Source organism: Pelobates fuscus, chromosome 1 (genome assembly GCF_036172605.1).
Source record: "Pelobates fuscus isolate aPelFus1 chromosome 1, aPelFus1.pri, whole genome shotgun sequence".
Taxonomy (NCBI): domain Eukaryota; kingdom Metazoa; phylum Chordata; class Amphibia; order Anura; family Pelobatidae; genus Pelobates; species Pelobates fuscus.
Window position 1 is genome coordinate 465,445,101 of NC_086317.1, and position 13,391 is coordinate 465,458,491.

At 41.5% G+C, this 13,391-nt stretch overlaps 1 protein-coding gene across 1 annotated transcript in view; it reads right to left on the reverse strand.

The window, feature by feature from the left end:
- The window catches only part of TENM4 (teneurin transmembrane protein 4), a 1,183,725-nt gene that overhangs the window by 243,595 nt on the left and 926,739 nt on the right, over positions 1-13,391 (reverse strand). The window lies entirely within an intron of this gene.

Genomic DNA, 13,391 nt, shown 5'->3' on the forward strand with positions numbered 1-13,391 from the left:
ACACCACAACCACCGCAGACTCCACAACCGCCGTAGCTTAACTGGAGTCGCGCCGTCTTCCGTCCACCCTGGAATCAGCTTCTGTCCACCAGGACCGTGTGGGGAAGACCTCTCCTCCAGGAGAGCGTATCAGGAACAAGAGCTAAGTGATTAAAGCTCAAGGGAGTATGCAGAGCATCGCAATCCCCAGTGTGATATAGCAGTTCCCTCCAATAACAAGACAAGGCTACGTATTGAGGGTCAAAAAGATCTCTGGTTTAATTACACACACTCTGCTTTTATGCAATTCTCCCCTGCAAGGGAGACGCCCACATACAATTATCCATTACCCAACCACACAATAGTTACATCCCACAGATTCCCTCCCCTTAGCCTGAGAGGTAACCCAATTATAACGTACAATTTAAACATACATTTTACCCAACTTTCATAACTCTAAAACCATACATCCAATATTAATAACCGTTACATATTATTAATCAGCACATTCCAAATACAAACATACCCAAAAATCATTCGAATCCGTTCAGCCATTCGGGGGATAGGTATAAGTCCTTTATGACCGACCGCAAGCACATTTTCATGCCCCAAACAGTTCCATGGATTTGGGCTGTGCACCGAGAAAATGAATCTTCGAACGGGACTTAGTCTCCAGCCGCAGTGTCGAAGTAGGTACTGGTCAGCGGTGTTCGTGCAATTGGGTAGTCGCAAACAGTTCCATAGATTTGGCTGCACAGACCGCTGACCGCGTTCGAACAAGTTAAAATGGCCGCCGCCACGTGTTCGTTTGTCGAATGGCGGCCACTTCGACGACTTCGGCACTTCGACTGCATTCGAAGTGCCAGTTTAAAAGTTGTAACCCTGCTCCAAAGCATTTAATGGGCCAGGAACAGCATACAAAAATCCATTATGCCCAAATGTAAGTCTTAAAGGGCAATACATTCCAGGGCCATAGTCGCAAGGCAGGAGGCTAGCGATAAGTCCTCTCCAATGCCCAGTGGCAAATGGCAGTTTGTCACACTATGTATGTGAATTTGTTGAACTGCTGGAGCTAAAATGTATCGATCGCCTGAAATGAAAATGACTTTTGCCCTGAGACGGAGTAATCCATGCATTATAAACATATGTTGATGAATCTGCAAAAACTGGAATTATACATCCAACAGCTCTCTTATTGTACTCTTCTGGAAGAACAACTGGCAAACAATAAAAAATAAACAAAAAAGTACAAAGGGCAGAGATATTGAACAGTACTGTAAAACAACTCACACTCGCATGAGGTGCCCCGAGAGCAATCCTCTAGCATTTTCCACGCCAAACATGCAGGACATATGATAATCAGGCACAATTTTATATTATATTATTGTTAGCTTATACATACAGTTTTTAACAGTATCGTTGAATTATGAGTAAACCTAGACAGTGCTTAAACCAGGTTATGTATTATACAGGTTATGCATACATAGAGACTGTAGTTATACCAGTATATGAGTGCCCCTCAGTTATTCGTGGCTCACAGACTAGTTACTGCGTTAGACTGCATACGTTCTGCTGTTGAACTGCCACTAACATTGCTAGATAAGGTGCTTCAATAGATTTTATGTCTACTTGCACATTAACATTTATAATGAATAGTGAGACTTATGTGGGCTGTGTGGTTTTGCAGTATGCTAGGTTAACTGTTGTGTGAGTGAGTACTTTGTCTGCTTATATACAGGTGCTGCAAGCTGTTTAAGCACACTGCCTTACACGTTTTTCCTAAGTGCTTAAAGCAATGACAATGCTGCAAAGTGGGAAGCTTCTCTAAACATAAAGCAGATTAGCGAAAACGTCAGTGGTACTAAAAAATGTGTAAGTAGAAAAATAAACACGCTTAGATAAAGAAAGTTCTCACATTTGTGCCCAGGCACAGGTTATGAGAGATTTTGTGGGTCAGTTCCTGTGAGATCAGCCAATGCCCGATCTGGAGGCTGCAGTTACATGCCTGCTGGTCTCGTTGGGGTTGATGGTCGACCAGGGGTTAACCGGTTGCCCTCTCCATCTCCGGGCCTGTTGCGAGGCCGGTATCTTGTTGTCACGGAGTTTGGGAACCGTGCCGTTGCTGTGCGGCCCAGGGCTCCCTTCCCCATTGTGCGCCGTGATTGCTGTGCTGTTGCTGCTAATCCAGCAACCGCTGGGATGTGGGTACTTGCCCAGCTTGGGTCTCGCGCTCGGTTTTGGTCGTGGTGGTGCGGAGCTTCGGCGGTCCGGGGGTGGGAATCCTCCCTTGCCCCGGGGTTGTAGGAGAGCCGGTGCTTGTGGTCCACGAGCCTCGAAGCCTGTGTGGTCCAGGGTCGCCCCTTGAGGGGTGGTGCGGTGAGGGTGCGGTGTGGGTTGTGGAGTTGCCCTTGTAAGTGTCCCCAGTTCTCCGCCCGTCTTTGGCTCCGACCTTTGCAGGTGTTTGTTGGCGCAGGCGTTCAGGCTGCATGCAGGCCTCAAATTTTGCCCAGAAGCTGTCAAAGATTATAGTTATAGAGTCTCTTGTGCAGCCTTTGGTTACTGCTATGTTAGTTTGGTGCCATTGCTTAGCTGACACTCTCGTGTCAGGGTGATCCACCATCTTGTGGGCGTCATACTCCATTTTGTGTAGGGGTTCGCTGTGTCTTTCGTTTGGTGTGGAGGTCAGATCTCCCTGTCTGGTGGGGACCGAGATCTTCCCCATCGGTCCATAGGGGGTGGGGGGGTGAGTGTGTTCTGTACGCTTAGTGCGGTTGGCATCTGGTGGGAAGGCGGACGTCCGTCCCCCGTGCCTCCGCTAGGCCTCATATCGCCACTGCGGTTTCCAGTCGAGTTCAGCGTTATGGATGGTATCGGCAGGTCAGTAGGAGCTTCCTCTGTGTGTTGAGCCGAATTGCAGGTAGTTTCCAGCAAGTGGATTTGGGATAATCGTAGGTTTTTGGGCCAACACTGCAGGAGCTCAGGAAATGTGCGACTGGTCTGCTAGCTAGTTCGGCTCCGCCCCCCTCCCAAGTAAATATTTTTCATTCACTGCTCTTCTGCGTTTACTGAATAAACCCCACTGGGCTATTTACTAAGCTGTGAATTGACAGACCACTGACAAGGGAATATCGAAGTTTTAAAAATAATTATTTCAATTCAGCTATTTTGGACAAAAATTTGGGAATTCACATTCGTGAATATCCTGTATGGCAGGCCTGCACAACCTGCGTCCCCCAAGATGTTTTGCACGACAACTCCCATGATTCCCTGGCTATCCGTTTCACTCAAAGAATCATGGGCGTTGTAGTTTAAAACATCTGGGGAGGCCACGTGTTGTGCAGGCCTGCTGTATGGGTAAAGATTCTGCTCAGTTCAACTCAGAACCTCCAAATACGGCTGAGATTGTTGTACGGTTGGCAATGTTTTGCTGGACCTCAGCACATATACCAGAATGGCAGGTTTTAGTATTGGGTGAGGAAGATTGTGTGTGGGGGTGGGACTGTCAGTGGGCATTATCTGTGAAGCAATTAGATATCGCCCCCCACCAAGGGGGTGTGTCACCCCAACGCGTATGTGCGCCAACATGGCAGGGTTCCCAAAATAAATATGCAAGGCAGCAAATAAGGACAGGAAGTAAGTATGGAATGCAAAAGAGAAGGGAGCACAGTGTGGATTTGTAGGGAAATTGGGCTGTTATAGCAGAATCTGAGTTGGTCAGGTGTTTTTAAATTCGTGTCTCTCTGGATGAAGGATACTCAGAAACTAAATTGGGACGGGACCCCAAAATCGGGACTGTTCGGTAGCCTAAACACATACATTAAAATGAAACTATACAAAATGTTAAAACAGTTTTAGTACAATCAGTAACTAACAATTTGATATTTGGTTGTGCTAAAATCAGGCAAGCGATAGTTTCCCTCTAATATACATTTAAAAGAAAAATGAGCATAGTGTGAAAAAAAAGTTACTGGTGACTTTGAATGTGTTGTTAAATGGTGTAATTTCCAGTTAAGTAACAGTATCCCTTTAAGTTTAGTAAATAAAGGAACTCCTGAAAGTCTGAATCAACTCCGCTTCCTTTATTCAGGAAGACAAAGAAGCCTTAAGCTGATCTAGGTTTATTGCCCAGAGTGCTGAGGAAATGTTTGTTGTAAACGCTTTATATATCAACTTGGTAATGTGATGTCATGACAAGTTCACTTTAACACGTTGATTTTTTTTGTGTCTCTTGGGGCGGGTTTTTACAAATTACTGCGTTTTTTTTTCTGACACCGGTGAATTCTGAATGTTATTGGGCTAAGAATGAAAAGCCCTCCTTGGCAGTATGCAAGATTCAAATGACGTCAAATGAATCCATTAAATAGAAGTGATTGATATCAATTCAGCTTCATGTCTATTACATATATGTCCACTGCTCTTTACATACTGCTTTTTTTGGAAGTATTTTTTAACCAGATCAGACAGTAGGATTGCCAAATCTGCCAGTAATTTCTGTACTCATGTTACATGTTCAAATGATAGGCAGTACATGAAAAGGGCTGCCCTGTAGTGTGTAAAATACATGTGGTGTGTGAAGGACAGGAATCAATCGAAATAACTGAAATATTTAGTTAATTTCACTCCTGCATCTCACTGTCCATCATTTGAACATGCAATATATTCAGGTGAATCTTTTAACGCTGCCGGGTAATATAAAACAAAGGATTTAAAGGGACACTATAGTCACCTGAACAACTTTAGCTTAATGAAGCAGTTTTGGTGTATAGAACATGCCCCTGCAGTCTCACTGCTCAATCCTCTGCCATTTAGGAGTTAAATGCCTTTGTTTATGAACCCTAGTCACACCTCCCTGCATGTGACTTGCACAGCATTCCATAAACACTTCCTGTAAAGAGAGCCCTATTTAGGCTTTCTTTATTGCAAGTTCTGTTTAATTAAGATTTTCTTATCCCCTGCTATGTTAATAGCTTGCTAGACCCTGCAAGAGCCTCCTGTATGTGATTAAAGTTCAATTTAGAGATTGAGATACAATTATTTAAGGTAAATTACATCTGTTTGAAAGTGAAACCAGTTTTTTTTTTTCATGCAGGCTCTGTCAATCATAGCCAGGGGAGGTGTGGCTAGGGCTGCATAAACAGAAACAAAGTGATTTAACTCCTAAATGACAGTGAATTGAGCAGTGAAATTGCAGGGGAGTGATCTATACACTAAAACTGCTTTATTTAGCTAAAGTAATTTAGGTGAATATAGTGTTCCTTTAAGTGTTTTCTAGGGCAAGTCACAAAAGTTAGGGTCTGGAACTTTACGGTTCTTTTTTTTCTTTTCTCACTGGGTGGCCAGCTTGATTGGCATGCAGCCTGGCATGTCCTCCCTGTTCTTGGGGCCCACTTTCTCCTTTTTACCATGTTCATCTGCATCCCAATACCCGGGACGCCGATATTGGGTTTGTGTGGTACAGTTATGTTACTGATCTACGGATCAATGTGATTTAACCAAGTCATCCAGCACTTAAACAAGTTAATCAGCATGACACGTTGATTGTTATTGTAAGGAAGCCATTGGCCATTTCACTTTTTTTATGGAAGTACCTATTTACGCATAGAAGAAAAGGAAACGTTGATTTTAACCCGTTGAGAGCCATATGGGTGTCTTCCAATGTATTACACACTGTTGCATAAGCACAATGCGTGCCTAATCCTTTATGTGCTGGGTGAATGTGTTCGCTAATTGTTTAATTCCTTAAGGCACTAACTAGAGAGGGTTAAGCATTGACTGTGTTGAAGTTTAGTAATTTAAGCATTTAATTTCCACTGTACATTTGTAAACTTATAGATTAAGACAATATTTTGATGTTATGCAGTTTTTTATATTATCATTAACCCTTCCCCCACTCAAATGCTTGCTGAGCATCATGGGAAATTGTGGGTGCCAAACTAATAAAATGGTTTCCATGATACAATGTTTCTTTGTAATGTTAGCAGGACATGATTAAAAAAAAAAAAGAGGTATATTCCTGAATACCTTTTTTTTTTCAAAAGAATATAATATTTTAGGCGCAGCCATGCTGGGCATAATAGACAGACTAAATAGAAAAGCAAATGAGGTTTGTTGGGACAAGAGTCCTGATATGAGAACAAAAAAGCCCACATTCTAAAAAATGGGCATTGAATCCCACCGGCGCCATTCAGACAATATTTACCAATCCAAAATGTCATTTCATGGCTTGTAGAGTTAGTGATTTCAGACCCAGTAAGGAAATTAAAGATCATGCTGGATAGGCGTCTATATATATATTTATTATATTAAGGCTACGGTTATATGTTTGTTCTTTATCATGTTAATATACCGAGTTATACTATGATCGAATTGTATCTGAGCTCGCATTTTATTTTATAGTACTAATAAAAAAACAACAACTTTGTTTTCTAAACAGAATTACTGATCACAGATAGGTTAGAATAATTAATTGAATTCCATTTTGGAATTGTTACAAAATCACACGTGCAAAGGTCTCCCTCCACGCAAATATAAATATCGTTGTTTTTTTTGTTTGTTTTTTTAAGCGTAGTTTTTCTAAAATAATGGGATGTTTTTCTTGAAGGAAAATAACAGGATATGGACAACTGTGATGTATTATTAAAGTTTAAAATGTCATCTCACTTAATATGCATTCTCCATATGGCCAGATTCTGCATTTAAAAAAAGAAGTGATAATATATTAAACCTTAAGTCTTTCTAAGAGGAGGTTCTAGAATTATTTTCTCAACGCTGAGAAAAATGAAACCTGAGTTTTTATATTGTGGCAAAACTAGTCAAGCTGTGACTAGAGGTGAATTGAAGATTTTTTCTTTTTTTGAGCGGCTAGTTTGTGTGGCGATCTGGTAGTTTTCTTTCTTTGCTAACAAAACTCGTGTATCTCTGCACTGTTGGTTTCTCACACTGCTCAGGCGATATATGGGTCTGACAGATGAAAGCAATGGCAGTAGCGAGGTATGACATCAAGAATCAGTCGGCTGTGGTGGTTATACCTTGGACCCGTTTCCTGGTAATAGGCTTGCCCTCCTACGTGGGTATCCCCACCTTGGGTCGAGTCTCCTTTCTATTCGGCTGACGCACAGCCGGCTACTGAAGGGCTGCAGAAGCCGAATATCGATCCTATCGCCATTTGTCATCATTTGAATGCAATTGACATTTGCCAAGCTGGAATTTTTGTTCCTGGCTGGCTGATGGCGCCCCAATGATGCGGTAGAATATCATAACGAAACACTGCTCATACAGACTCTAGGCACCATGACCACTTAAAATCACTGAAGTGGTCATAGTGCTTGGAGTTGCCATTTCATTTTCATTTTATTTAATTTATTTTTGGTGAGAGCCTTACAGTGAGGTCCACCCACTTACACACTCTTTACACACCTTGAAATAGAGTGTAAATGTAGTGGAAAATCTTCCCTAGAGTCCAGTGTTTTCTGCTAGGATCTCTGTGTGCTATTGCTGCCCAGCTCCCTGCAACTGTGCACTAATGCCGTGGCTGGGGTGCAGTGGCTTCCAGCATCAGAACAGGATATGCTAAGGAAAACTTAGTGTGTAGAGTGATCTTAGACGCTGCCCTCTCCATAGCCAGTTCTAGGACTCAGCACCCCTGCCAGCAATGTACTAGAAAGCTAGTGTGTAACCTGCTGGCCTGGGCTCTGTGAACCCCCCAGTCACCAGGGTCAGACAGCTCCCCAGCCCTGTCTGCATGCCTAAGTAATCAATTCTGTTTCATGTGATTCCATTGGCAGCAATGTCTCATCTCAACCGGGAGCCATATACAAACACCTCCGCATCATACATACTCATCATATTCAGGCAGTCTCCAGGAAAACATCCCTTTGAACCTGCGCAGACCTAGAGAACACTGACATTGCGGGCCCAACCCAATGCATGACCCAAACACAAAGCTGGGCTAACAACGACCCAGTGGCTGCAGCCTACAAAATCCTCCATGGTAGTGGACCAATGGGCAATCATTCCCCTACCTTACTTGTCATACATCCTGTGTAGAGTATCTACCAACATGGAAAGATAGAGCTTGCTCATGAGCTAGGACAGACTCTGCTGCTGAGCGCATGTTCTGGGTGCTGCCCTGTATTGTGTGTGGGTTGTGTAGTGGTGGAGGTTAACACAGTAAAGGAGTTTAAGCATGCGTGGGATAGGCATAAGGCTATCCTAACTATAAGATAAGGCCACGGAATAATGAAAGTATTTAGAATGTTGGGCAGACTAGATGGGCCGAATGGTTCTTATCTAGCATCACATTCTATCTTTCTAATTAAAGAACTAACTGATGTGCTGTAAGAATGGCTGTTGATAGGCTGGTTAGAGAGGCAGTAAGGGATCTGTTTGAGAGTCTGCCCTTGTCCTGGGAGAAGTATTTTCTACATGACAGATTGTCACTACAGGACGAGTGGACCCCTTGATGAATAATGTAGTTAATTATAAATAAATGCTCCCTTTAAAACTGCATCTGTGTTTCTCAGCCCCAAACCAAATTTAGCAATTACTTAGGTCTGAGAAGCTACAGGACTTGTTGGTAATGGTGATTTAATTTGAAGCCGCATAGAATTTACTGCCGTAGAATTATATAAGGAAATCGGCACGTGTGTCTCCACGATTCGTCGGGGTGTACAGTGATAGCAATACACGCAATGTCACGATAACTGTAAAAGGAGGATGAGACCGCAGGAACGAAGGATGAATTAGGAGATGCAGGTAAAATTAAATAGAAAGTTCCTAATGTCAACAATAAACAGTATAGTTATGCAATAACATACTGTATATCCATATGTAGGTTTATGTAATTGTGATTTGCGCATATAAAAAAGGATAATAGTATAATAAAAACAACAATCGTGATGGCTATAACAATAATCCGAAAATGTGATATTGAGACCAGAGTAATTACCCCCATTTGTAATGCGTCCCTATATGTCTAAATCTGTTTCTTGGCAATGAGCATTGTATTTGCCATTTATATATATTTCCTTCAATATGTAACAAAGTAGATTTTAGAAAGTGCATATTTTCCCTCAAAGGCTTAGACGAGAGATTGCAGCCCAAAAGCAATGGTTTAACTGATCTCCTGTCAGCAAGACTTAATTAAAATAGTAAATCACAGATAGTGCACAAATATATTTAAACTCTTTTCAATGTTCGGGGCTTCTTGAGATAAAATTGAACATACAGTATGTGGGAAAGGCTACGGCCAGTTTTGGGATTACCTTTATGTGTGTTTATTTTTATTTGATTTGATTTGATTTCAATCTCTTTTTTGGGGGATTAGTCAGAGTAGGAAAAAACACAGCATGAATAGAATCTATGCAAAATAACTAACATTAAGGACATTATTGTTTTATTGATATTAATTTATTTAAACAGGGAAGTGATAGAAGAAGAGGCAGTTATTTGAAATTGGAGTGTGGAATACAGGACAGAGTAAATACCAATTAATTCTAAGGGTAGTAAATACTCAGAACAGCCATTCGGTGGAGGTGGTAAATGCTAACAAAGTAGAGACATTGAGGAAGGTTCAAGATGTGCATGAGTCTTTCCTGAAAAACAATTGCCAAACAAATAGCAAAATAGCCAACGTGAAATAAATGCTTTCTTTATTTTATTTTTTTGGTGCCACATACAATATCAGCCTTTTTATCTACTTGGATGGTGTCTAGTAAAGTGAAGTGAGACTGACGCTAGTAAGATTTAAAGAGACTCTCCGGGCACCATAGTAGCTTTATCGGAATGAGGTTGTTATGGTGCCAGGAGGTGGCTCGGATTTATCTTTAGGGGTAAACCGGAAAACAAAGAGTTGAATCCTGCGCTGGTCTTCTCTTCCCTGCGCATTCTTCTTTTGTTTGAGTCTTGAATCAGAAAGGCTCAGACGGGGCGCCAGTGATTGGCTGAGAGCATCAACCAATGAGTAGGTACTCTTCCACAAAACGGCTTAAGAAACTTACGTAAGTAAGAGTTGCAAAGCTACTCAGATGCTGTTATTTACTTAACTTGTGAATTTGTGAAGAATTAATTACACATTTTTGACAAATTGCTGAATTTGAATATATTGCCATCCATCTCAGCTATTTTTCCAGCTTGGTTACTTTGACCCAAAAAAATGATTTCCTGTGTAATTTCTCCAATATTCTAGATTTATCGGGTTATTTACTAAAATCTGATTTCGGACGGCATAATCTGGACCTTGTTCCCCAAACAGGCCTGAATTTAGTCGGACGGCAGAAATCTGGGAGACCGGATTTAAAAATTCAATCAATTGGCCTGCTGACAGCATTAGCAGCTAGCCACGGTTAGTTATGTGGCGGCTGACAAGCGCTTACTAGCCAACCCCAATATTAAAAAAGCAAATAATTAAATAAAAATCCCATGGGGGTCAATAAGACCCCAATACAACAACAATAGAGATTTGGTACCTCCATATGCCCCCACAAGGGAAATGGCACTAAACATTTAAAACTAGCAACAGGACTAGCGTTGCCAGTGGGCAATTTGCGAACGGCATCCTACCAGATGCATTAAGTTTATCACTGGCCGCCATGCAGTTGTTGATAAATCTCTAATTCCGGTGCTGTAGATTGGTTTAGTTGTGGAAACTCACCTGAACCAATATTCCAGAACTGATCAGAGTGACCGAATTCTGACCGCGTTTGACTTTAAATATGAGAGTTGCCAATATGGTCGAAATGTGATCGTTTTCCCCATTTGGACTAATCCGGTGTTTAGTGAATAACCCTTTTAGTGAAAAACCTCACCTCCTGTTTTTGACATTGTTATGTGTCACCTTTAGAATTCTAAAACTTGGATTTTGACAGTTTTTCCATTATTTAACAGTAATGAGAGCAGAAAGAGGGCCAGCACAGAATCTGTATTTATTCAGATAAATCGCTTTCTCAACTTTCCGTCATATTGTATACTCTGTTTACATAAAATCATAATAACACGTGATTTACGCAATCTAGGTAGAAATAATTCATATTTCCTATATGCTGGTAATGCAGGTTTGTAAAATAAAAACCTTATCTATTAAGAGTTGCATTTACCTAATGGCACAGTTTCCCAGGAACCAGTAAAGATTTGCAGAACTCTTGAGAAGACAATAAGCCCACTTAACTCGAAGAAAGCTTGAAACGAACTTGAGTGAAATTTAGCATTAAGACGCACATATGTTGCTTTGTTTAAATTAGTGCCATCTATTTCAGATTTCTAAGAAGCTTAAAGTGGGCTGCGCAAGGGAAGACACTTCACAATGATCAAAAGAGGCAAATAAATATGCCTTTAAATTTTGATCTTAACACACAGAAAAACAAACCAAAAAAAAAGCCTTCTTTTCCGCTTATTAAAATATATATTTTTTTTGTCTGGATTCTGCTATGCACTTTAGTGTAGATGACAACATGGCCAACAGCTGGGTATCTGGAAATGGATATAACTGCTGAAATCACCAGCAAATTTACAAAAATATCACTTCTGCCTTTTCCACAATGGACACCAAAACCCACTGATCATCACAGAGGACCATATGCACAGAGATAATCCATCCACCTCACAGGTGTGACATATCAAGATGCTGATTAGACAGCATGATTATTGCACAGGTGTGCCTTAGGCTGGCCACAATAAAAGGCCACTCTAACATGTGCAGTTTTACTGTATTGAGGGAGTCTGGAGGGGGTCCGAAAACTAGTCAGTATCTGGTGTGACCATCATTTGCCTCATGCAGTGCAACACACCTCCTTCGCATGGAGTTTATCAGGTTGTTGATTGTGGCCAGTGGAATGTTGGTCCACTCCTCTTCAATGGCTGTGCAAAATTGCTGGATATTGGCATGACCTGGAACACGCTGTTGTATTCGCCGACTTAGAGCATCCCTCATGCTCAATAGATGACATATCTGGTGAGTAGGCTGGCCATGCAAGAACTGGGATTTTTTCAGCTTCCAGGAATTGTGTACAGATCCTTGCAACATGGGGCCATGCATTATTATGCTGTAACATGAGGTGATGGTCGTGGATGAATGGCACAACAATGGGCCTCAAGATCTCATCACGGTGTCTCTGTGCATTCAAAATGCCATCAATAAAATGCACCTGTGTTCGTTGTCCATAACATACGCCTGCCCGTACCATAACCCCACCGTCACCATGGGCTACTCGATCCACAATGTTGACATCAGCAAACTGCTCACCCACACATCTGCCCTGTACAGTGAAAACCAGGATTCATCTGTGAAGAGAACACCTCTCCAAAGTGCCAGACGCCATTGAATGTGAGTATTTGCCCACTCAAGTAGGTTACGACGACGAACTGCAGTCAGGTCGAGACCCCGATGAGGACAACGAGCATGCAGTTGAGCTTCCATGAGACGGTTTCTGATGGTGTGTGCAGAAATTCTTTGGTTATGCAAACCGATTGTTGCAGCAGCTGTCCGGGTGGCTCGTCTCAGACGATCTTGGAGGTGAAGATGCTAGATGTGGAGGTGTGTTTACAAGTGGTCTGCGTTTTCAGGCCAGTTGGATGTACTGCCATATTCTCTGAAACACCTTGGAGACGGCTTATGGTAGAGAAATGAACATTCAATTCAGGGGCAACAGTTCTGGAGGACATTCCTGCAGTCAGCATGCCAATTGCACGCTCCCTCAAAACTTGCAACATCTGTGGCATTGTGCTGTGTGATAAAACTGCACATTTTAGAGTGGCCTTTTATTGTGGCCAGCCTAAGGCACACCTGTGCAATAATCATGCTGTCTAATCAGCATGTTGATATGCCACACCTGTAAGGTGGATGGATTATCTCGGCAAAGGAGAAGTGCTCACTAACACAGATTTAGACAGATTTGTGAACAATATTTGAGAGAACTAGGCCCTTTGTGTACATGGGGGCAAAAACAAAAGTGTTGTGTTTATAATTTTGTTCAGTGTATATAGAGATGTTTTTGTATTTTATTGGGAAAAGTTGCATCACACCCAAGATCGATATCCCTAACTCAACTGAGCATATAGTCAAGATTTTAACTTCATATAGTGATGGTAAACAAAACTAAGAATTATCAGGAATTGAAAACAAAATAAAATGTTTCAGCCACAATATGTCTAATGTCTAATTAGAAAAAACTTGTTTGTTTTTTCAGCTATTTTTCCAACTCTTGAAGTTTTAAATTCTTTGTTCAGTGTCTGGCAATTTCTGGTTTGGTGATTAAGCCTGATTGTTCTGTGCGACTGCGTCTCTTTTGTTGAGATGAAACAGTGGAATGACAAATGCGATGTATTAGGCAGACCCAATGAGATAAGAATTGCAGAAAGCCTCCAAACAGAGAACTTTTATATTAAAAATACAAACAATCAAATAAAAATAAAGGTTT